This window comes from Ahaetulla prasina, chromosome 1, assembly GCF_028640845.1.
Source record: "Ahaetulla prasina isolate Xishuangbanna chromosome 1, ASM2864084v1, whole genome shotgun sequence".
Lineage (NCBI taxonomy): Eukaryota > Metazoa > Chordata > Lepidosauria > Squamata > Colubridae > Ahaetulla > Ahaetulla prasina.
The window spans coordinates 202621519-202647703 of NC_080539.1; positions in this window are offsets into that span (position 1 = coordinate 202621519).

Here is a 26185-nt window from a genome sequence, read left to right on the forward strand (position 1 = left end):
ATAGATCAGATAAGGAGACGAATAACTGAACAACCTAAGCCACAGGAAATAAATTATGACCCCTCCTTATTTGAACCCACAGCTGACCATGACCCGGGGGAGGCGCAAGACTTAGCTGAGGTCCCGGAGGTCCAGCGACGCCATCAGGTTCCAGAGGGAAACGACAGGGAAAATGACAAAAGTAATCCAGGGCCAGATGGCCAAGAAAAAGAATCTGTAAATAATCCAGGGCCCGATGGCTTAGAGAAAGAGCTGGGAGGAGAAAACAGACCCTCCGAACAGCTCAAAACACCACCCAGGACTGAACCGCGCAGGTCTGAAAGAACTAGGAGACGCCCAGGTTATTTGCGTGACTACGTCGAAAAATAACATGTAAATAAAATGTAAATAGAGGCAAAGTGTTTTCTGGGAGGGGAGGAGTGTTATGTATTCATGTTTGTGCCTTTAAATATTTGAGCGGGAAATCAGCACGTTGCTGATTGGACGAAGCCTCCAGCAGAACTGTATAAAAGGAGAGGTTTTTCCCCCAGCCTGTTGCTGGGTTCACCCTATATTAAAGAGCTGTTGTCACTACCCTGGTCTCCAGCCTCGTTACTTCCAGAACTTAACAGTCATCTTATATTTAATAATCAAATTATTAATGTTCATCTAATGTTACCTCACAAATGCCCCTTCCTGTACTCAAGACATCAGCGGAACCTGTTTTTGACCTCTTCCTATATACTCAAAATTGCAAGCTATGTTATCTCTTTGCTCTCTGTGAAGGAGTCCCTCACTCTTGTCACTCTGAACTACTTTCCATCACACCTATTGAGACCTTTCCAAGGATCCAGGATAGGCAAATGTTCTTTGATGGCATTAAAGGTATCGTCGCAGGGGGTAAACTATTGCAAGTAAATCTTTTTTTTTTTTTTTGCAATTGATTGATGGTGATTTAGTGAATGCTGATGGTGTTCAGGTGGTGCTCCAGATGTTTTGAGATTGCACCCAAGTTGCCTATTACTAATGGTACTATTATTATATGTAATATATTCAGTGGTAGGATTCAAATCATTTAACAACCAGTTCTCTCCCCTAATTATTTCTTTCAATAACCAGTTCACCAAACTGCTCTGAAAATTAACAACCGGTTCTCCCGAAGTGGTGCGAACTGGCTGAATCCCACCACTGAATGTATTGTATTAAAATAATTTAATGTATTGTAATGTATTGTACACACACACACACACACACACACACACACACAAACACACAGATTCTCTCTCTCTTCAGAACAATAATACATATAATTACTTTACTATTGCTGTATTATTATTGTTATTATTTGCATGTTTAAGGTGTTTTAATGTATTTGGAAGTGTACTAAAACAAGCATTTGACTACCTGATGGCTAAATTCAACTTAAAGACAGACCTAGGAATGGATCTGTTTTATAACCTGGGAACTGCAGGTAATTCTCACAAGTTTGCCTTAGATCATTTATAATGGCCCAGGGGAAGTAGCCAACTTGCTTTACATACTCATCCTTTGATCTTTGGGTGTCTATTCCAATGTGTTGAATGACGGCTGCACTATCTGCCATTCTTTCTCAATTAAGATTTCAAATTATGCTTGTTCCCTGAAGACAAGGACATGTCAAGGAACAAAAAGAATGATCGGACTGAAAAGCATGGCAATGAGAAGGAATCCAGGAAGAAAGAAGGAAAGTCAGGAGGTATATCTAACAGACCAAATGTGATTAGATGGGTGCTCACTTTGACTGAGGTAGCTCTTTCAAGATTTCAGAAATGATTTATTCCAACCAAAGATTGAATTTGGTTGGAATAAAAAGCATGTGCTTTGTTACCCAAATATATCTAAACCTGAGGCAAAGATGAAGCTTCAAAACATATTTAGGCTCATAGATTTATTTAATAATGATTTGGTAATATTTGTACAATAAAAACAATTGAAGGCTGCAGTGATGGAATTCAATACTCATTCTTTACATGATGCTGTCAGATAAACACCAAGGTTCTGTGCTGAATGATTTCATTTTGTCAATAGTGAAACTGATGTGCTTTTGAACCTTTCATCACCTTCCTTGAAGAAAAGGGGGATCTGATTTTTTTTTCACTCCACATTAGTAGTCAGTGTGTATAAGACAAAGCACTCATGGATCATATTTCCGTGACATTTTTTTAATGAAGCATTTATGCGGCAATCCAACTCAAACTATGTAACTCTGTGTTATACAAACTCTGTATCATAGAAAAAGAAAAAGAGAAATCATAATTAATAAATAAAACATATTTAATTAAAACAACATATTTAATTAAAACAGTGGCTAAGATGCTGAACTTGTTGATCGAAAGATTGGCAGTTCAACTGTTCGAATCCCTAGTGCTGCATAACAGGGTGAGATCCTGTTACTTGTCCCAGCTTCTGCCAACCTAGCAGTTCGAAAGCACGTAAACAATGCAAGTAGAAAAATAGGGACCACCTTTGGTGGGAAGGTAACAGCGTTCTGTGCGCCTTTGGCCTTAGTCATGCTGGCCCCATGACCACGAAGACGTCTTCAGACAGCGCTGGCTCTTCGGCTTTGAAACGGAGATGAGCACCACCCCCTAGAGTCAGGAACAACTAGCACATAGGTGCAAGGGGAACCTTTACCTTTACTTTACCTTTTAAAACAATAAAATAGTGAGGAGATCTGAAATCTTCATTGACTGGGGATTCAACTCATGCAGATCTCATGGACCAAGACAAGAATCATGGCTTAGCAACCTTCTTAAAGGCCTACAATCAAGAAGGCATATCTCCTGGGTAAAAGTTCAGGAAATGACTTTTATGAAATACTCAGGAATTGTTGCTTAGAGAAAATGGAATGAAACCATTTTTAAAGCATTTTAAAAGTCCTGGATAAGTTAACATCCAGAAGCAGCTACTGAGGCTGACACCTGTTTCATATAAGATGACATTGCTTCAGTAAGGGGACCCAGAGGGCAAACCTCTTGTCAGAGCATGTGAAACAGGCAGATACCCTCAGGAGCAGGTGGTCATGTGTATAACAAGGTTCTATGCTATGTAGAGCTTCACAGACGCTAGAATCTTGAATTACATCTAGAAGTTGACCAGGATTTCCTTCACTGCCCTATAGGGAAGCACTAAATGGGAGCAGGAAAGTGTCTTGAAAGTGCTTTTCCAGTTATTATCAAAAGGCAAGTAAAAGAATCTGCCATGGGGCCTTAGCAAAGCAAGAAAAATGGAGAGCCAAGGAATTGGAAGCCACAATGACGTGAGAGTTTGCATGGGAAATGGCCTCCGTCCAACAGTTGGTCAAGCCTCATGTCATGGACTTCTTTGATTAGAAATAAGATACTGTCTACATTTATTGGTGGCTGGAACCACAAGAGGTTCCATGAAAAAATGAAAAAAAAAAGAATTTGAGATTTATAGCTTTGATGATTAGACAGAATAAATTATAGAAAATCTATTATATGAAAGAAAAGAATTAAATTACAATGTAACTGGAGAGAGAGAGAGAGATTACAATAAAATTGTACTTACGCAATTATTGTGAAGAATCTTTGCACCTTTTTTCTTTCTTTTCTATTTTTTCTTAAATATTTACTTTCTTAAAGTTTTTGCTTTTTTCTTGCTTTTTACTATTTCTTTCCCCCCCTTCCTTACTGTATATTATTTTGTATTCATTTTTAGCTTGGATTTAATTTTTTGTTCAAAGAGTTTCAATGAAAGCCATATAAAATAAATGGAAGCTGGAGGAGTTCCAATCGCTCCTTTGCTGCAGCTGAGCTGCAAATAAATAGGCTCAGCTGTCCATCCCAGATAACAGCATGGGAGCCAAAGGAGATAGCGCCAACTTGAAAGTGATGCCAAAACCCATGTAAAAGCCTTCAAAGATGGAAGGATCTTGCTCTGTACGATCCTGCTTGGATTATCACTCATTCCTTCCATGGAGCTCAAATGTGGCATATGAGGACCATCCTGGGCATCTACAGGATTTCTTCCTAAAGGTTGACAAAACAGCAACAGAGGATATTGTAATTGGCACACACAACTTCCCATCTATTTTTGTCATGTGCATTTTGTTATTTACTCCACAACAGGAACACAACATTGCAATTTTAAGGCTGTATCTGGGAGGTCTTTTTTTAAAACACCATTCCTTTTTCATAAATTGAGCAAGGGTTTTTTTCCCCAGGAAAAGGATGTCTGGGCTCAGAGAGGAATATAGGAAAACTTCAGACTATAGTCTATCAAGGTCAGTATCCCACCCCCTCTAGGATTTTAGACATTTTTTTAAAAGCCTACCTGAAGACAAGGATTAAATCAGAAATATCTACTGTATTCATTTTCAGTTGTTTCGCTAGTGGGGCAATCCTTTCACTTCATTGGAAGTGAAACATTGGTGATTATTTTGTAAAGAATCATAACAGCTTGATACTCATATGGTGAGTATTATTTATAGTGGGGATAAGTGTATATTAATATAATTGACCATTGTTAGAACTCCCTTTTCTTGATCAGTCATTCTTGGTCAGATAATATAAGACAATGAATGTTTCATTAGTCAAATGCTCTTCGAATTACATATTTGTTCCAGTGGTGGGTTTCAAATTTTTTTACTACCGGTTCTGTGGGTGTGGCTTGGTGGGCGTGGCATGGCTTGGTGGGTGAGGCAGGGGAAAGATACTGCAAAATCCCCATTTCCTCCCGATCAGCTAGGATTCGTGAGGCAGAGAATAGTTCGGGGTGGGGCCAGTCAGAGGTGATATTTACCAGTTCTCTGAACTACTCAAAGTTTCCACTACCGGTTCTCCAGAACTGGTCAGAACCTGCTGAAACCCACCTCTTGTTTGTTCCTGGAACTTCAAATTTTATTTCTTTTTTTAAAAAAGTCTGATAGGATCAAAGTACAGGTGTATCTTGATAAAACTACCAAGATATGCAGTGGTGGGTTTCAAATTTTTTTTACTACCAGTTCTGTGGGCATGGCATGGTGGGCGTGGCAGGGGAAGGATACTGTAAAATCTCCATTCCCACCCTACTTCAGGAGAAGGATACTGCAAAATCCCCATTTCCTCCTGATCAGCTGGGACTCAGAAGGCAGAGAATAGATGGGGGTGGGGCCAATCAGAATTTTTACTACTGGTTCATCAAACTACTCAAAATTTCCGCTACCGGTTCTCCAGAACTGGTCAGAACCTACTGAAACCCACCTCTGAAGATATGTAGGTTTAACTTGTAAGAAATTCATATAAAATACTTTCTTTTTCAACAGATAATATTGAGATCCAAAAACACATTTCCACTCGGGGCTAAAATTCTCCACAGTTAAATTCTAAGAAAGCTTTGAAGTCTCCAAACTGTATTGGATATTAACTACGGACCTGATGGAAAAAAGATTGATGCATAATTCAGATGAGACAGAGATGCTTCTTCTCAACCAATAGCAATCCAAGAAAATGTCTGCATTCTCCCTCTCCCTCTCTCTCTCTCCCTCCCTCCCTTCCTCCCTCTCCCTTCCACTCTCATGTAAGTATAATTTTCTTAGGTTCCTTCAAACACCCAAGGTCAACTGGTTATTTTATAATGCACCCTTGCTTTGCAGATAATGCTGAAGAAATTTAAGTCTGTATTTGGGGTGGTGGTGATTTTTTTAATTTTTTTTTTTTTAATTCACTCAACACCTGAGGTGGTAAAAGAAAAAATAAAGAAGATTCCTTTTCATAAACTGAGCAATTGAGCACTATCACAAATATGCTAAAGAATCTTAATAACTGAATTGTTTACACTGCAAGAGAGACATTGATTTCTGAGAAGTCATATGCCACAGAGCTTCAGTAGCAAAGTATGCTATAAAATAGATAGCCCACTTGGCAACGAGAAATAAAAATGTATAACCTTGCTTGTAAATCCCCCTATACTTTAATAAATGTGAGTTTTAATTCATTCAGCTTCACCTACTCTCTTTGTGTATCTCTCTCTTATTTCTCTCTCTTTCTCTCTGTCTCTCTTACAAACACTGTGTTTCTTAAAAGAAATAATTTTAAGAACTCCACACAAGAAGTTTGGATTTCATTTATAGAATTTATATTAACAGACAATTGTTCTGCCTTAAGGATTTGGTTGTAGGGATTAGTAGATTAAAAAAAGTGTTCTATTTTTAAGAAGCTCCAAAAATAACAACAAAAAATCAAGGTTTAAAAATAAGATCTTAGTTAAAAAAATAACACAAATTTATTACCTCATCTTCTGTCTTTGCTTTTGAGTAGACATGTCATTGCCTATAGCTAGAGCAAAAGTTAGACTTCTGAAGTGCTCATTATAAAACAGCAGTCACTTCACATGAAGCATGTTTTTAATGAATGTGAATGTTCTTCTCTGGAGAGAATATATGCCAGTTATGGCTTGTCTATTCATTGTATGGAAACTCCAGAAAATCTGAAATAGCAGCAAAGAAACAATTCTGTCTCTTGGCATCCAGGTATAGAAAGCTGCTCCTTTTGTATTTTTTTTTTTAAATGATGAGAGTGTGGAGCTTGGCCCAGTTTCTTGTGGAATCTCAAATAGCATGTTCAGGCAATCTCCTATGCAAACTTGCCGAGATACAAGCCTATCTAACACCATCTGCTTTTGACTAAGTTATGAGGACTGTTCATTTGGGAAATGAAGGTGTCTGGTTCTAAATTAAGGTAACCTAAAATATACTTCCGTATTTTTAAATACAGATGTACAGACTTTCACTTATCCTTCCAGCTCAGTCTTTTCAACTGACCCAAGCAGATCATCAGAAGACTTTTCCCTGTCCCAGCTCTTAGGATAGTTATCTTTAAAGGCTCATGACGTATGAAAATATGACCTAGAGTCAGAAATACCTGTATACTTATGGCTGTGCGCGCAAACTGCGTTGAGAAATTAAAAGGAGGAAGTATAAATAGCAATAATTATCTTATTGATCATGGACCTTCACAACACCATTATTTTGTTGTGTCAGTCATGAAGAAATACAACTTTATTACCTCTGGGCTTTTGAGGCAATTGTTATTCCGACGTCTATGCTAGCAATTAAAGATCTTCCTTTCCATGGTCTTTTTTCAGAATACACATGGTGCAATGTTTACCCTTGACTATATCTTTTTTTTTTTAAAAAAAACCCAGCATTTAAATAACTATTAATATCCACCGGGGGAGGGGGAGATATAATAGATATCCTGGCATACCCAGGGACAAATAAGTTATAAATATTGAGCTGCCAGAATGCCTGTGTGCAATTGCTTTTTTATCTGTTTATGCAATCTAAACCCATGGCAGTACATCTGTGATAATATTGTGATCTAAAATAAAATGTTTGTTCCAAGATGTTCTCCTGCATCTGTTAGATGTTTGTGAAATAGTTTGGCTTGTTGTCTTTCCCCCACTTGGAGCTTTTCAGGTACTCTAGCAGCCGAACAGCTTAAATAGAACAAAAAGCATAGCAGCAAACAAAAGGGGAAAAAAAGAAAAGAACTATATTGTATGACCACATAGAGCAGTGATGGCGAACCTTTTAGGGACTGAGTGCCCAAACTGCAACCCAAAACCCACTTATTTATCACAAAGTGCCAACATGGCAATTTAACCTGAATAATTTTGTGAGGAATTTCAATCACTCTTTCACAACTTGATTTATCCCTGGTGATTGGATTTCTTTAACAGCACAACTCAGGAATGATGGGAGTATAGTGTAATAGCCTCTGGAGGACCATCACATCCTTATTCCTTCCTTCCTTCCTTCCTTCCTTCCTTCCTTCCTTCCTTCCTTCCTTCCTTCCTTCCTTCCTTCCTTCCTCCCTCCGTTCCTTCCTTCCTCCCTCCCTCCCTCCCTCCCTCCCTCCGTTCCTTCCTTCCTTCCTTCCTTCCCCCCTCTTCCTATTTCACCTTCCTTCTTTTAATCCTGTACATTATGGTTCATTATTGTTAGTATTTATTAAAGAATGCTGTGTAGCTTAGAAGCTCTCAGAAAAAATAACAGCAGCTGTTGTTTGTGGCTGAAGCTATCCTGGGCTGTTATTTACACACACACAAGAGCGCGCGCTCACACCCTATTTTTATTCCACTTTCCCTGGGTCCTTGGGAAAGGAATGGCATTTTTTCCCCATCCCCGTCTTTAATAAACTCTAACCCTAACCCCCTTTACAACCTTTTAGCTACAATTACCACACCTTGCTTCCCCCTCCCCTTAAAACAATGCTAGGGAAGAAACCGGATTCTAAGGGGGAGAGAATAACAGACCCAGACAGATCCCTCTCTGAATAGCCTCCTGCCTAGATTTCAACTGATTTCATCTCCAATCCTCCAATGAACAGACCCCACCCCCCTTTTTGAACTCTGGACTGCTGGGCCTTTATTTTTCCCATTTATTGGAGGAAATTGGATTTTTATTGGGTCTTCCAACACCAAAAGGAAAGCCAGCCAGGCTTCTTCTCCTAGAAGCCCTGTTATGCTTCTCCCTGCTCCCTCCTTCCTTCCCGCTACCCCCCACTCAATCCGACTTTGGATAGAGGTGCGCATGCTGGAAATGTGTGTTGGGGTGACGTGGGAGTGTGCCTTCTGATGCTCCAGTGGTTGGCCCACAACTCTCCGTGATCCTTCAGGCCCGGCTTACTGAGGATAGAAGGAGCAGCCCTGATGCCTTTGCTGCTCCGCCCACATTCTTGCCCGACTTCCTTAAAGCGTATTTCAAAGGTGGGAGCTTGGGTCTGGAGGTGCTGAATGGTGTCCCGCTGCGAGAGCCAGGCCAGGCCTCTCCACCATCCGAGTTGCCAATGAGGCCACTTCTGTTTGGTCAGCCAGCTACCCTTTTGTGCTCAGTGCTTGGCTGGGGAAGGTGAGCACTTCCCCACACCATACCCTTCTTTCTTTTGGCTCCACTGATGAGGAAAGGCCAGATTTGGGGGATGGCTCCCACCCCGTAAGATCCACCCCCGCCATTCTCTCCCAGCACTCTTTGCTGGCGGCAACAGCAAATGTACTGCAATGAAGGTAGAATGCTGTTGCTGCACAAAGGCAAGTGCAGGGGTGCTGCACAAAGGCAAGTGCCGGGGTGCTGCACAAAGGCAAGTGCAGGAGTGCTTTCCTCCCACACTAAGGCTCTGGCCATTGCCACCTCCGCAACATCCCTCTTCTGCAACAGGGTGACAGAGAGCCGCAGCAGAGGGTGAAACAGCCACATTGGTCACATTGTGGCTCAGCATTGTAATGGGCTTCAGGAGGAGGATGAGACCCCACCTCCCCTAATGTGAAGTGCAGGATTCTATGCATAAAAAGTTTACTCAATCAATTCCACTCAATCGTGGAATTGATTGAGTGAAACGCAATGGAGAAACATGATTGGAGCTGGGCTGGGGCGATTGCATACGTGCGCATGGAGAAGCCTTTGCATGCCATGTCTGCCATGCAATGTCATAGGTTTGTCATCACAGACATAGAGGAATTCATTCAGCTTGAGTTTCTAAACATTTCTTTAAACTTTGACCACAAGGAATAATATTGTTCCCATTAGTAGAGATCTAAATAAAGAGAAGACAAACATTTACCAATTGTAAATTGGGAACTGTGTTGTATATAAAACACTAAAGGACAATATTTTTGTTGCTTCCATGCTAGATAAATACATAGTTCTTTATATAGTGATATTTTGGATATATTATACAAAAGAATATTCACATTTTCAGTCACCCCTCTTAAACAATATTAGTGGTATTTAGTATATATGAAAAAAGTGTTGCTGAATTGTCTTTTCTTAAGCATCCCTTGATTTTTAATCATTTATTTATTAACAAGAGATACTACAATTGTCCATTCCATACTGTAACCAGTGCTCTTTGGTTGTTCATGAAAAGCAATATGTTTAAATTATTTATTTAAAAAGCAAAAACATACCTTATTATAATATGTTTTGGATGACTGTAAGTTTAATAAGAATTCAAGAGTTTTAAATGCTGGTAATGGTAGAGAGCCTGTTTAATGTGATGGTTAAGGCACTAGACTAGAAATCTGGAGATCATGCCTTAGGCACAAAATAAGCTGGGTGACCTTGGGCCAGTCATTCTCTCAGCTGTGGGAAGCAGGCAAGGGCAAATCCCTTGCCAAGAAAACTTCAGGGACTTGTCTAGGAGTCAAGACTGACACAAAGGCACACACAGATACAATTAATCAGAAACACATGTCTAATCCACCATAGTTATTTTAGACAACAAATGTGGCAAACCCGTTGCACTGCTTATTCCTTTCCCTTTTAGTATTAAACTGACTATGGGCCTCACAGTTTATGGATTGTAATTTTAGTGTAGTAGACCATGTGTAACTGACAGACTGGATTTTATCACAGATTTTATCTATTATCTATTATTTTATTCTAGAATTTTTAATTGTATATTTGCTGAGTGTTTTTATTTGCTCTGGTCCATGACCGTAATAAATTGAATTGATTGATTGAAATAGATCCAAATAGATTATGAAATTAAGAGAAGTTTTAGCTGAATATATACTCCTTGCAATTCTAGACAATTCAGATGTCTCTTACTCAAATAATTTTAAAATGTGATAGGAAACACAATGCCACTAGTTAGAGACTATCTTACGTGTGTTCAATTTACTCAAAATTTCCAAAAATGAATATATTTATCTGTAATTCACAAACTTTGATTGTTCTTCAGAATGGGTAAAGGCTGGGAGATAATTGGCAGCAGGCATGAATGGCAGTCATGGGTAGGATAAAACAGCCACACCTGTGCAAAGAGAGGAACAGAGTTATTAAAAGTATCCTCAACCCTTAGGAAAAAAACCAGGACAAAATTGGTAGGGGAGCAAAGCCACTTATTTGCTGAGAATAGTGTGTGGTTGCCAGAAATAAGGTATTCAAATAAGCTAGGCTTTTATAAAACCAGTTGAATAAACAGATAATATGATTTAAACTGTGTAGTAGCCCTGACAGGTCATTTAAATTAGTCATTTTAAGTGACTGGTCAATTACCACTGGAATAACATCCAGGCCCTTAAAAATGATAGTTCAGTAATAAATTTTAAGGAACCTGTATCCCTAAAGCCCTTGTGGGAAGGGATGGTAATATTTGTGAAAAGATTTGGCATGGTCATAATTGTGGGAAGAAGAAATATAGACCTCAGCATTTTTTTATATGTGGGATTGTGAGGAAATCAGATATTTTAAATAACCCCAAATGTTCAGTTGGCTGGCTGTTGTGGCAGAGTTGCATGATCTCCTCTCTAAAGGAAAAAGGGATGTATAGCCAATTGTGATGCATTTCTCTTTCTTTCCAAGAACATAGAAGTGGAAGACTAAGTTATACCATCTATATGACTCTGCATATATGTGTCTTTGAGATAGATAGATAGATAGATAGATAGATAGATAGATAGATAGATAGATAGATAGATAAACAAATGATAGACAGACAGATAGATCCAATTTCTATCTATATAAAAGAGCTATGGTGGCACAGTGATTAGAATATAGTATGCCAGGCATACTCTGTCCACTGCTAAGAGTTAAATTCTGACCGGCTTAAGATTGACTCAGCCTTCCATCCTTCCGAGGTAGGTAAAATGAGGGCCCAGATTGTTGGGGGCAATATGCTGACTCTGTAAGCCACTTAGAGCAGGGCAGTCAAACTCCCAGTCCATAGGCTGGATGGTCATGTGCTGGCCACACCCATGCCTGGTTTAGCCGAGTGGGGGAAAGTCCCGACATGAGTTTGACACCCCTGACTTAGAGCATGCTGTAAACCACTATGAAGTGGTATATGCAGTAAGTGCTATTGGTATATAATATCTGTCTTTGTCTCTAAGATACATTCAGTCAGCCCTTTAGGGAAGACCACACTAATAAATAGACAGTGCAGATCTAAAAAGACTTTTTGAGAACTAGGATACTTTTGTTCCATTAAAGCAGCTGAAATATAAGTCCACCTGTAAATCAGGGAAGCTAAATCCTGTTGCACCCATCATTATATGATATTGGTAATATAAATTTTGGAGAGCTATTCTTCCCAAATAAAACTTTTTAATATCCTATCAGCCTGCTTACCATAACTTAAGGTCATTTGCATAGAAATACCTTTAGGTATTTTTATGATACCTTATTTATTCGTGATTGAGATATATCTTAATTTTGAAGAAGGAATCATTTTTACATTTAACTTTCCCCATAAACTAACTGGGATTTTAACCATTGTTTAATGTTGATAAAAAATTTGATATGTTACAGCCTATAAAAAACCTAAAATATTTTCATTGTGAATATATAAATTATGAGAACAGAAGTACAAACAAGAACACAGGAACCTTCTGTATAAGTATCTTTGATCTATAACTCTATTAGCAGCTCTGATCTATAGCACTAAGAAACATAATGCTGTAACGATTGGAAATTTGCCTTCCCTATTATTATGTTTTGGAAGTGGCTTCACACAAATTTATCTATTAACTATTTATCGCTATTGAGATGTGTGACACTGGGAAGTAAACCGTCAAAATAAGATTAGAAAGAAGGCATTTGGGGTAATTTCCTAAATGCCATTAGGTCCTCATCCAGAATACCCTGATTCTTACCTCTCTAATAATTTCTGACTCTATTTTCCTATCAATTGCTTACACTCTTCAGTGGATTTACCGTGAGACTGAAGTTTTGCATTGGAGTTATCATATATCACATTTCCAGAGTTTTTACTTTTATATCAAGTATTTACTTTATATATCTGGACTGAAAAATTTCATTGGTTCCAAATTAGCTATTGAACCAAGTTCAAGGTTTATTTTTATGTATAATAACCCAGATATATTTGGAACCAGAACCCATTTATTATTACAGACCCGAGTTATCCCTAAAATGATCAGAGGAGGATCTGCTCCAGGTATTAGATTGACAGAGAGCCAGCTGATAGTTACTCATAGACTGACTTCCTCTGTGAGAGGGCCAGGAAAACTCTGAAATGTTCTCACACTTGAACTGTAAGAGGGACCCTATGATTACATCTTTGGGACACCTATTCAGGAGATGTTTTCATTCAGGCTTTGCCAGGATGACGACAGAATGAATGGGTCCAGTCCCTTTTAGTTTTTCTTTTCATTTACCTTTTTAATCAATGCATTATAATATATCTATGGAGATTCTCAGTTACCCAGGTCATGATTGTCCCAAAGGAGCTGAAGAAGCTTCTTGGATGAGAAGTGAAATGTCTTCAAAGAAAAACCAGAAAGTCCAGTTAAGCACCTTTTGGATATTATAATATAGTTTTTGTTATGATACTTTAATTACTTTTACCGTAAATAGCATCAAGATGCAATTAAACTAAATTTAACTAAACTTAAACTAAGTTAAATAGAAACAAAATAATTACTAAATTTGGAAGATCCCCAAACTAAGGAAAGACCACTTAGAGCCTGTTAAAAGCATCAGTTTCCTATACTTGAATTTCAGACTCTATTGCTTTTTCCCCCTGAAGCTCTGAGTAGCTGTTTAGTTATTTTGCAGTCTCCCCTGGTTGAAAGTTCAGTTTCCAAATCCCCATGCTCTGTGGAACCAGTTACTCATAGGAACACATTCCATTGTCAAGATATTAAATTGGCTGAAATTACTTTTGTGTTCAATGAAAGAAAAGTGCATTTCCTCTTTCTCTTTCTCCTCCCCCTTATCTGTATCCTCCTCTAACTGTAAAATTAAAAATAGAAATCAAATGTCTGGATATTTTAATGTGGTTCATTTTTTTAGCTCTTTTTCCAAATGTTCAGAAGTGCTGTGGGCACTTGGGTGGTGTCTTCATAGCTCTTGATATTTCAAAGATTATGTATGTGTTCTTACAGAAGGTTTTACATGTGCATGATTTTGTAAAGGATAGAAATATTGACCACAATCTGACCAAATATTTCTTCCAGAGAAATGAAAGCAAATACCTATATTTAAATTGCAAGTCTCTGCTCTCTATAAGTAAATCCTACTGACTTCAAAGAAACTTCTTTATAGGTGTGCACAGATGATAAAAATTCACAAGGTTGCTTGTGAGCATTTTGTGATATATGAAAAGAGTTGTTTACAGGACATCATTCATGTAAAATTTCCTCTGTTCCCCACTGATCATAGCTTTCCCCCCCTCTCTACATGGAAATTTTGTTGTTTTGACCACAAGATAGCAGAATCTTCATAGGTTTGCACTCCTGCATTGTTTTGATGGGGACAAAGAAGAGTTTTGGAGATTGGAATATATCACTGTGCAAGAGAATGTATCTGTCAATTTTAAACTGTGATTTCACATTTTTGTGTTGGTAATAATAATAACAACAACAATCAAAATCATAATCATTTGAATATGTACCATGCTTTACATCCACAAAATGACATCAACAGATTGTATCTGCCAAGAAAAATAGGGGGCAGAGGACTATTGCAAATCTATCAAGATGTAGAAGAAAAATGAAGTTTGAATGATTATGTGAACCAAAGTACAGAAAAATTGCTGCAGGCTATGAAAACAGAGAACATTATAAAAACAACAGAAACAAAAGCAGAATATAAGGAAAAACAGCTGGATGACAGATTAAATAGATGGAAAACCAAAGCTTTGCATGGACAGCACTTGAAAAACATTGAAGGAAAATGTGATGACAACTTTACATGGGCATGGCTTAAGATGGGAACCATCAAGAAAGAAACGGAAGGGTTACTACTTGCTGCTGAAAAACAAGCAGTACAAACTAATACCATGAAAGCAAAGATACAAAAATCCACCGACAATCCAAACTGCTGACTTTGCAAAAACAAAGTTGAAACTATTTCACATTTAATATGTGAATGCAGCAAAATCACACAAACTGATTACAAAGCTAGACATGACCGAGTTGCTAAATTAATCCACTGGTCATTATGTAAAAAATACGACTTCCCTGTATCCAAAACATCATGGGAACATAAAGTGAAAAAAGTTATAGAAAATGAGAAGGTGAAGATCTTGTGGGACTTTCGAATACAGATGGATCATCACTTGGAACACAACACGCCAGATATCACAGTTGTCGAAAACCGAAATGTACAATTTATTGACATTGCAGTTCCAGGAGATGCCAGAGTTGAAGAAAAAGAACTGGAAAAAGTCATGAAATATCGAGACCTGGCCATCGAAACTACACGACTATGAATGAAACATGTAACAGTGATACCCATTGTCATCGGGGCACTTGGTACCATGTGCAAAAATTTTATAAGATACATCAACAAATTGCAGCTTCCTGCAATAACACCAGCAGAACCGCGGTATTTGGAACATCGTGCATCTTATGACACTGGGAGCAACCCGTATCAACCATTAACACCAGTCAGTGGTATTTGTAGTGCATTTTTGAATGTTCAGTTGACTAAGTTTCATGTTTAATGAATAAAGTAAATAATAATAATTGCATTTTTGAATGTTCAGTTGACTGAGTTTCATGTTTAATGAATAAAGTATATAATAATAGTAAAAATGAGGCTAAGGGATGATCAAATAATCTGAAAATTAAAAAAAAACTTTTGGGAGGAGCTCATTTTAAAGATGATAGCCACATCACCACTTTCCTTCTCTGCTTCTAGATGATGCCCAAATAGTCCAGAATGATAGCAATAGTAATAACACTTATACTTATATACCGCTTTACAGTGCTTTACTGCTCTCTCTAAGCAGTTTACAGAGTCATCATATGGCCCCTAACAATCTGGGTCATTTTACCAACCTCGGAAGGAGGCAAGGGTGAGTCAACCTTGAGCCAATCAGGATCGAACTGCAGGCAGGCAGCAGGCAGCAAAAGGAGCCTGCAGTACTACATTCTAACCACTGCGCCACCACAACTCATAATGGTGACCGTCTCCTCTTTTATGTGTGTCACACATGCAACAACTGTAAAACAAAAGGGGAGTGGTTTTAATCTCATGATTGCAACTTCTGTATTGACTTTTTCATCTTCTACCATGAATGCCTTTTCACTTTGCCTACCCATGTCCTATTTTACATTCCTTTGGCATCATTTTATAAAGATAATCTTTAATAACTGTCTTAAAACTGAACATGAACAGAATAAAAGCATACCCTGGTTCTGAAAGCTAGGAAACAGATGGGAAAACCAAAGTTAAAAAGAAAAGCCAAAACAAAAGACATAATCCCAGTCTTTCAAAGTTGTCTCTTTAAAGAGAAAAGTAGGAAATTGGCATGTAATTGCTTGGTTGACTTGCCTGGATTAAGAAGGAGGTAGCCAAGAAAAGGAAACAGCCATTGCTTCTAGGGAAAATAGGTAGTCTGATCAGTTGGTAACAGATGGCAACATGTCTCAGCAAGGTGACAGGGCCTCTGGTGGCTCAACAGACTAAGCAGTTTGTTATTAACACAGCTGCTTGCAATTACTGCAAGTTCAAGTCCCACCAGGCCCAAGGTTGACTCAGCCTTCCTGTCATGTCCCACTCCTTCTCTGATGGCCGTCTCGGGGAAGTCCGTATCAAGCGAGGCTGCGAACCCTCTGCAGCTTTGCCAAAGTTCTGTCAGTTCTCAGGGCAGGCAGGAGACCAGAATGTGACTTCAGCAATCCAAGTTAGACTTTGCCTGACTCAAAGAATGCCAGAAAGCAGATCCTTTATATAGGCCATGGGGTGTGGCTCCATGACTCAGCACTTATCCAGGCCTGCCCCTCCCTTCCTTTTGCTGACGTCGCCTCTCCATTCTCCGGAAGCATGGATCTATCCATTGCATCGTTTCGTCCCCAGCTGCCGGTAATCCCAGCTCGTGGCTGGCTTCAGGCGCACATACTATCGGAGGAAGGTTTGTTTGCTCGGTTTGTCCGGGCATGGTGCCAGGGCTGGGGGCCGGAGGCATGCCAGGACATTCCTCTGTACTATCAGTCTCTGGCTGAGATAGCAGGAGATGAGAGGGGCCCGGCTGCGGCGGCGGGGGGGAGCGAGGCACAACACTTCCATCCTTTATAAGGTAGGTCAAATGAGGACCCAGATTGTTGGGGGCAGTAAAAGTTGACTTTGTATATAATATACAAATGGATGAAGACTATTGCTTAACACAATGTAAACCGCCCTGAGTCTTCGGAGAAGGGCGGGATATAAATTAAAAAAAAAAAAAAGATGAGAAAATTGTGCCACATACATGTCTCTGTATTCCTTAAACAAGCCTTCTGAATTCAAGTTCAGTGGCGGACGCTATCACATTGCTCATGTTCAAGAAGAAAATATCACCTCCAAGTCTCATCAAATATCTCCCTTTGCGGCTGGATTTCCTCTTCTACCCTGCAAGCCATTATTCTGGTTTAGCACCATGGGAATTCAGCCATGGTTCCTTGCCTATGACAAGTTAATCAGGGTTAACAAACAGGCTTCTTTTTTATTAGAAAAAGTTTTTTATTTTTATTTTTCATCAACATATTTAAATGTACAGCCTCTTATCCATCATTGATCATTATTCATTCATTATTCATTCATCTTATCTTTTAACTTCAATTTGTTAGTTAGTTTTTTCAGGCCTGCTCTTTTACCATTTCCTTCCTTTGTTTTAACACAACCTTTCCTTTTTCTCTTCCTTTCTCTCCCTTCTTCTATCTCTTTCTACTTTCCTCATTCCTCCTCTCCTTCACTTTTCTACTTCCTCTCCTCTTTCCCCTCTCCTCTCTTCTTCCTCCCTTTCTTACCGTCTCTCCTACCTTCTTCCTCTCATTTTCCCTCTCTTCTTTCCTTCTCTCTCACCTCCCTACTCCCTTCCTTCCCTCTCTCTACACCTCTCCCCTTTTCCACTCCTTCGTTGTTTCCTTTTTCAATTCAATCTAAAATGGTATTCAAGCAGCCCCAAACAGGCTTCTTAATGAAACCAGAGTTAAACTAAGCCACAGCTTAGTGTGATGTGTGAACTTAACCTCTACATCACATACCATTTTACTGTCCTAGACAGTATAAACTCATATCATGCACACAAAAAATACTGAAGATTGAACAATCTGGAACTGCTCAGTGCCATGCTGGGAGACCACATGGAAGTTTTATCTGCTAGTCTTGAGTTCCATGCAGGAATATAAATAAAATAAATAACATAATAAATGACCTTGAGTAATTGTGGGCTTTTCAAACAGCATAGCTGAAGTCAAAATATATGTGCTCCCCTTAAGGAGTGCATGCAATCAGAGCCGATTCTGATTGCAGTGAGATATGAATGCAATAAATAATAAATAAATACACCAATAAATAAAGCCTCCTGGAATTGTCTCTCAACAAAGACTCACCTATACCTCATAAACATAATGATTTCACTACAGTTTCAGGATACAGCTGTGTTCAGGAAAACAACAAGCTCCTGATATTAATTTTCCGGGAGGTCTAACGAAACCTTTTACTTGCGATGTATATGTGCTGCACACACCAGATGCTATGTTCTCACCAAATATTTGACAGCAGTCTGGAGAGCAGGTAACTCTTTTCAGACACAGCTGTAAAGCTCCCCTGGAGAATTGGGCTGCTTAAATGAATCCCCTACTTTCCCAAACTCAGGATATGCCAACCTATCTAGATGTAATTTAGGAGTTGGCGGGTCAGTGCCTGCTTTTAAGAACTTGACATGCTTCCAAATGGAGTTTCCTGGTAGGCAGCCCTGAGATGGATGGCTTGAAAAACGCTATTGCTCAAATTAATTTCCATGAGATGGGATGTGATGCAGCAATTTGCAAGAGGATCAGCCTTTTGCATCAGATGCCTTTCAATTACGCCCTCCCTTAATACAGTTATGTTGGTCCTTCGGGACAGAGTTTCTCAACTTCTTGTGCTCTGGAACTTGGTCAGCCTTTTAATTCTCTTACCTTTTTTCAAATTGTGCCCTCCAGATAAAGAAAATGAATATAATTTCTCTTTATTCAGTATTTTAATAAACTGTAAGCAATATCATCACTGTTTCTTGGCAACCTTCCTGCATTAAATTGGTCTTACAATGCATCTTATAGCTTTACCACAGAACTATTCTAAAGCATTATAGTGAACTTCTTGGGGATAAAAAGAAGACTCTGTTTCAATCCCGGGCTTGGATATTAAATGTTGTGTATTTCCAGGGAGCACCACTCAGTTCTTCTAGCATTTGTTCGAGAATCTGTAGATTCGTTGCTTGAAGGCTCTGATCCAAACAGGACAGGAGTTGTGTAAATCAGTAACTAGGGAAGTGCAGCTTTTTGGAAATCTGGTCCATATTAATATATTTAATTATTTCTTTTCTAAAACACTTAGTTTCTAAAAAAAATAATAATACAACAACAACTTAGAAACAGATGAGAGACTTTTCAAAACTAGAAAATGAGTAGTCACATCATGTTGACTCAAAAAGATGTGATGAAAAGACCCAGGATGAAGTCCTGTTCTATTCCACTCTCATTGTAATGTAACACACAAATACAAAAGTAGCTGAGTAAGCACTGTGACATTGCAATACAGCAGGGGTGAAATGCTACCGGTTTGGGAAAACCGATATTTCCGATGATCAGCTGGGCGACGATCAACTGGGACGTGCGATTTATATTAGCTAGAATTGTCGGTTTTCCTGCATTCTAGCTAATCTAAATCATGTGGCAAAGCAGATTCCCCCCATCACTGTTCTACTTACCTTTGCAGACTCAGAAGGCTTCAAAATGTTCCTTTTTTACTGCTGCACGGCCATGCCTCAGGCACATATGCACGCAAAGTGCGCGTGTGTATGCAAAGCGCACACTCAGTAGCAGACTCACAGAACCAGTAGCAGACTTCAGAGGATTTCACCGTTACAATACAGGCTTTGTCACTTTTACCCCTCTCTTCCCTTCACTTTATGGATGCTCTGATTGGGACAAGAGGAGCTTTCTAACTTAGCCTCTAGGTTTTATTTTAAAGACTTTCCAGAACATCTTAACTGAAATAATATATACAGGTAGTCCTCGACTTACAATCCTAATTGAGTCTGGAATTATAGTTGTAAGTTGTGTCTACTATTAAGCAGGTCAGCATGTGACTGTGCCTGATTTTATGATTATTTTTTTTTGTTGGTCGTTTAGCAAATTCTACAGTGATTAAGTGAACTTCATGGTTGCTAAATAGATGTCATGGTTGTTAAGTGAACTTAAGTAGTCATTAAGTGAACTCCATAGTTGTTAAGTGTAATGGCAGTTTTTAAGTGAACACCATAGTCATTTAGTAAGTGCTGTGGTAGTTAAATGAACTGCAGGACACTGTAAATGGCTGTAAATACGGGCTGATTGCTGAGTGCTCAAAATGTGATCATGTGACCAAGGAGGCAGCATTGGAACTTCATGTCTGGATCATAAATAGCCATGGGGAGGACCAGCCTAAAGGAAGTGGTCATAAGTCAAGGACTACCTGTATTTGCAATTTATTTTTGCCTAAGCAATATAACAAATGAACCAAGTAAACATTTTTTTAGTATGCAACTACATAATATCTATTTTATTTCAATGCAATTGTACTTATAATACGTTTGTTTTTTAATTTGATTGCACAGAACTTTTGAAAATTTGCATTGATTTTTTTACATAAGTTACGAAGCTGATGATGCAGGAATGTCGGATTCTCATATCTGAGAGAATATTTTATAACCAAGGAACAGAGGGTGGAAGCCTTAAGACAGGAGAATGAGTAATAACATCAGTATTGTCCAAAAATAGTCTCTTTTTTTTTAAGAAATGAAGAGACACAAGCTTTAGAATCTTCCTTAATGTTATAATTCTGGATGGTTTCTTTACATATTTACTTTTATTTTAGTCAAATTAAGTCCCTTGGTATCTCTTCTTCATTCCTCCTATCCCTATCACTTGAAATATTTAAAATATTTTAAAAATACTTTTGATAAATATAATTTTAAGAGAAATTATATCAGCAAAAAGGGCAAAAAAGAAAAAGAGGTATAAGAGTATGATGCAAGTGAAAAAAAGAACCAGGGAATTTATAAAGATCATTGAAAAATTATTGTTTCACTCAGTCGTTAATTGTAAGTAACAGTGTATTGTATAATTTTGAAACCCTGAAAATTATCATTAAATTCTAAATAGAATTTAATGTCAGGACTCATGATTTGCCCAATATGAATCATGAAGTGAAATGTTAACTATAAGAAATGTGTTTATATTGTTAACAGTCTCTTCTGATTTAAGAAGTCCTGGTAAGTATTTTCACATGGAAGTAAAGTATACTGATTCCTTCTTCTCCATTTCCAAAAGTTCTTTTTCCAACTGGTTTATATTATTTTCTTCTTCCTGATTTTAGGTTCATAACAATCCTCTGAGATAGTTAGTAGGGAGAAAGAGAGCAATTATCTAGCTATGCTAGGTATGAATTATGAGACCCAAAGTGCAACAGAATTAGGCAATTACAGATGCAGAAAGGCAGTGATTTATGGAAAAGTGATATATATGATATGGTAGGTGGAACCTAAGGAAGAAATTGCCAAATCCGGACTTAAGTGCTCAACTTTAGTTTCTTTAAATACGGTTTACTGAATAATAATTCATATTAAGAACAACTGTGGATCATACTGATCACTGGCCTAAACGTCCATTAACCTTGGCCAATAGTTTTCTACATTGGCAAGGGAGCATGGCAGCAATAGCCAAACATCTGGACTTCAGGCTGGGAAAGATGCTTTGGAGCAGGGGTCTCCAACCTTGGCAACTTTAAGCCTGGAGGACTTCAACACCCAGTATTCCCCAGCCAGCTTTGCTGGTTGGGCGATTCTGGGAGTTGAAGTCCTCCAGGCTTAAATTTGCCAAGGTTGGAGACCCCTGCTTTGGAGGAAATATAGGGTTGCATCACTGGAAACACTTGGAACATGCACTGTATGAAGAGCTAATGGCTTTCGATTGTTTACTTGTTTGTGTTTAATGTGTTGTCTAAAGCCCATCATTGTAACTTATTGAATAATGAATGACATCCAAACTAATTGAGTGAAAGGCTGTTAAATAATGAAATGACTCCTTTTCTGATGGGTAGGGAGATTGAGATGATTCACTTTGAATGAACCCCTTTTGACCACAACTCTCAACATTCCTGCAGTGTGACTAGAGCGCACATCTTAGCAAAAATATTTTTCATCATATTGATGTAAAAGGTAGTCCTCTTGACAGGGAGGGCTACCTGGAATACACAATATACAATGTGCAATAGTGTTGGTAGCACTATTGAGCTGGCAATGTTTGTCTGCACTTAATTTCATTAATTAGCTTTTTTCTTTAGATCTGTGATTTTGCTTGTCTAAGCAGCAGCACTAAGTAGTCTCTAGGACAGAATTTCATTTCATTTCTTCTTTTTTCCCCATCCGGGATTCCGTTTCATTTTCTCCATGATGTATTTTTTTAATTAAAGTTTTCAAATTTGCAATTTTGTTTACCTTTCTTTAAATACAGCAGTCATGTTGCGAGCAGCCATTATCTCTTGGCCGTTATCATACATCATTTATAGTTAAGTTCTACAGGTTTGGAAAATAGATGCTTGGGAAAATTCTTTGTAAAGTCAGTCCAGTGTATCTTTCTCCCTTTTACAGTAGTTGGGAAAGTCTTTCTGGCAATTTTGTAAGTCGGTGTTTCTCAACCTTGGCAACTTAAAAATGTGCAGACTTTAACTCCCAGAATTCACCAGCCAGCATCTAAAAGTTGCCAAAGATGAGAAACATTGATGTATGGGGATTTGAGCTACAACCCAGCTGTCATAGCCTTAAATTATGCTCTTTGGACTTTCCAGAGATAATGACATTGAGAGAGGTTGCTTATTTGGTTAAGGTCTCAGACTGCAAAATCTAGGAAACATTGACTGATTTCTAAAAATCTAAGGACAAACTGGACTGATTTTGTAATTAGATAGAAAAAGATCAAGAAATTGCAGTATTGCTGGATTTGCTACATGGGGAAATTGAACAAAATATGCAGATGCAGGAAAACAACATGGATAACTCCATGAAACATAAGGAGTTGAGCTTGGTATGATACCTCTTTATGTATTTTAACTGTGCAGAAAGAGAATATGTACCGTAAAACAAAGACAGCTTTGTAAATGTGTAATACTTTTAATTTGGACTTAAATACAATTTAATGGATTAGAAAATTTCATCACTGAAAAGGGAAAAATAAGTAGATTTTCTCCCAAATAATAAGTAGGCAGAAAATAAAGTGAGAGAAAGTTTTTCCAGAAAAGGATTATTTAGGGGGGAAAAAAAACACTACAGTATAGAATTGTTATGTATCTTTAAATGTTTTGGCGGGAAACAAGCACGTTGCTGATTGGTTGAAGCCGCCGGTTAAACAGTATAAAAGGAGAGGTTTTTCCCCAGCCAGGTTGCTGGGTTCACCCTATATTAAAGAGCTGTTGTCACTACCCTGGTCTCCAGCCTCGTTACTTCCTGAACTTAACACTGGCGACGAAGGTGGGATCTCGAGGCTAAGGAGCACCAGAACCGAGCTGAAGCACGGAGGAACCGAACCCAGCAAACCCAGGGCAGAAACGCGGAGATGGCCAGTTACACTCCGCCCGCCGTTTGACCCAGCCAGAGAGAAATGGGGGCGTACATGACCCGTTTGAAAGCTTTCTAAAGCAAACGAACTGCAAGGAGTTCAGACAACCGCAGCATACTTCTTGAGCCACTGCGGTCCGAGGTCATCGACATCGCGGAAGCCCTGGCAGAGCCAACGCCGGTACAATCGGTATCGTGGCAAACTCTGCAAACACTGCTAAAAACCATTTCGCGAACGCCGTCCAAATCGTGCGGCGTTTTGAATTTGGAGCGCCCGACAGCTGAGGCGAATCCATCGGCGACTACATGGCCGCCCTGCGAAAGCCTCCAAAGACTGTGGGTACCGAGACCTGGGCGAGGCGCTGCTGGAGCAACTCATCCGTGGGGTCAGAGACATGCGTTTGCGGGCGGCTGCTATCGAAAAGCAATCTAACGCTGGCAAACGCCTGGACGAAGCCAGAGCGCATGAAATGTCCACCCAAGCGGCGGAGACCCTGCAAAGCCACTCACACCGGCGAGCACAAAAATCAACCCCGGTGCACCAAGAAGAGATCCAGACCGAATCCGACGGTGAGGATGAGGAAGGGTTTGTCGAACCGAGAAAGCGGCAAAGAGACCGGGACGAATCACGGAAGTTGCGGAGGTCAACACCAGCGCCAACACTGCAAGTTCAAGGGCGCTACATGTCGGTCGAGAAGAAGGGCACCTAGCTCAAGTCTGTCGAGCTCCCCAACCTTCCCGCCGAAAATTCAAATCGGCCAATCAGAGCGCGGGATCGGCAAGGCGACCCGTGATTGGCTCAAACAAAAAAGGCGCGAACTCGAATCAAACGACTGTGATCATAGGCCGCGCCACAACCCGGTGGAGAAGAAAATCTTCACCAAACCCAAAATAGAAGGAGTACCGTGCCGACTAGAAGTGGACACGGGTCAGCGATCACCATCATGTCCTGGGACACTTTGGCGCGTTGCCATCAGTCGCGGCGCCACCTGCAAACACAACGGCTACGAGTCCACGACTACCAAGGGAATCGCATCCCTGTTCGAGGGACCACCTCTGTCCGAGTCGATCGGACCACACAAGAAGACCCTGCCCATCACGATCGTCGAAGGGACCCTGCCTAGTTTGTTGGGACTAGACTGGTTCCGTGCATTGGGCATGGGAGTGACTGGCATCTACAGAAGTGACTGTATCCTGAAAGACATACTCATGAACGAGTTCGAAGATGTCTTCAAGGACTGCCTGGGCAAGTACAAGGGGACCCCTATTTCCTTCAACTTAGACCCCAGGTAGCCCCCATTGGGACAAGAGGCGCTTTCTAACTTAGCCTCTAGGTTTTATTTTAAAGACTTTCCAGAACATCTTAACTGAAATAATATATACAGGTAGTCCTCGACTTACAATCCTAATTGAGTCCGGAATTATAGTTGTAAGTTGTGCCTACTATTAAGCAGGTCAGCATGTGACTGTGCCTGATTTTATGATATATTTTTTTGTTGGTCGTTTAGTAAATTCTACAGTGATTAAGTGAACTTCATGGTTGCTAAATAGATGTCATGGTTGTTAAGTGAACTTAAGTAGTCATTAAGTGAACTCCATAGTTGTTAAGTGTAATGGCAGTTGTTAAGTGAACACCATAGTCATTTAGTAAGTGCTGTGGTAGTTAAATGAACTGCAGGACACTGTAAATGGCTGTAAATACGGGCTGATTGCTGAGTGCTCAAAATGTGATCATGTGACCAAGGAGGCAGCATTGGAACTTCATGTCTGGATCATAAATAGCCATGGGGAGGACCAGCCTAAAGGAAGTGGTCATAAGTCAAGGACTACCTGTATTTGCAATTTATTTTTGCCTAAGCAATATAACAAATGAACCAAGTAAACATTTTTTTAGTATGCAACTACATAATATCTATTTTATTTCAATGCAATTGTACTTAGAATACGTTTGTTTTTTAATTTGATTGCACAGAACTTTTGAAAATTTGCATTGATTTTTTTACATAAGTTACGAAGCTGATGATGCAGGAATGTCCGATTCTCATGTTTGAGAGAATATTTTATAACCAAGGAACAGAGAGTGGAACAGGAGAATGAGTAATAACATCAGTATTGTCCAACAATAGTCTCTTTTTTTTTAAGAAATGAAGAGACACAAGAGGCCAGCTTTAGAATCTTCCTTAATGTTATAATTCTGGATGGTTTCTTTACATATTTACTTTTATTTTAGTCAAATTAAGTCCCTTGGTATCTCTTCTTCATTCCTCCTATCCCTATCACTTGAAATATTTAAAATATTTTAAAAATATTTTTGATAAATATAATTTTAAGAGAAATTATATCAGCAAAAAGGGCAAAAAAGAAAAAGAGGTATAAGAGTATGATGCAAGTGAAAAAAAGAACCAGGGAATTTATAAAGATCATTGAAAAATTATTATTGTTTCACTCAGTCGTTAATTGTAAGTAACAGTGTATTGTATAATTTTGAAACCCTGAAAATTATCATTAAATTCTAAATAGAATTTAATGTCAGGACTCATGATTTGCCCAATATGAATCATGAAGTGAAATGTTAACTATAAGAAATGTGTTTATATTGTTAACAGTCTCTTCTGATTTAAGAAGTCCTGGTAAGTATT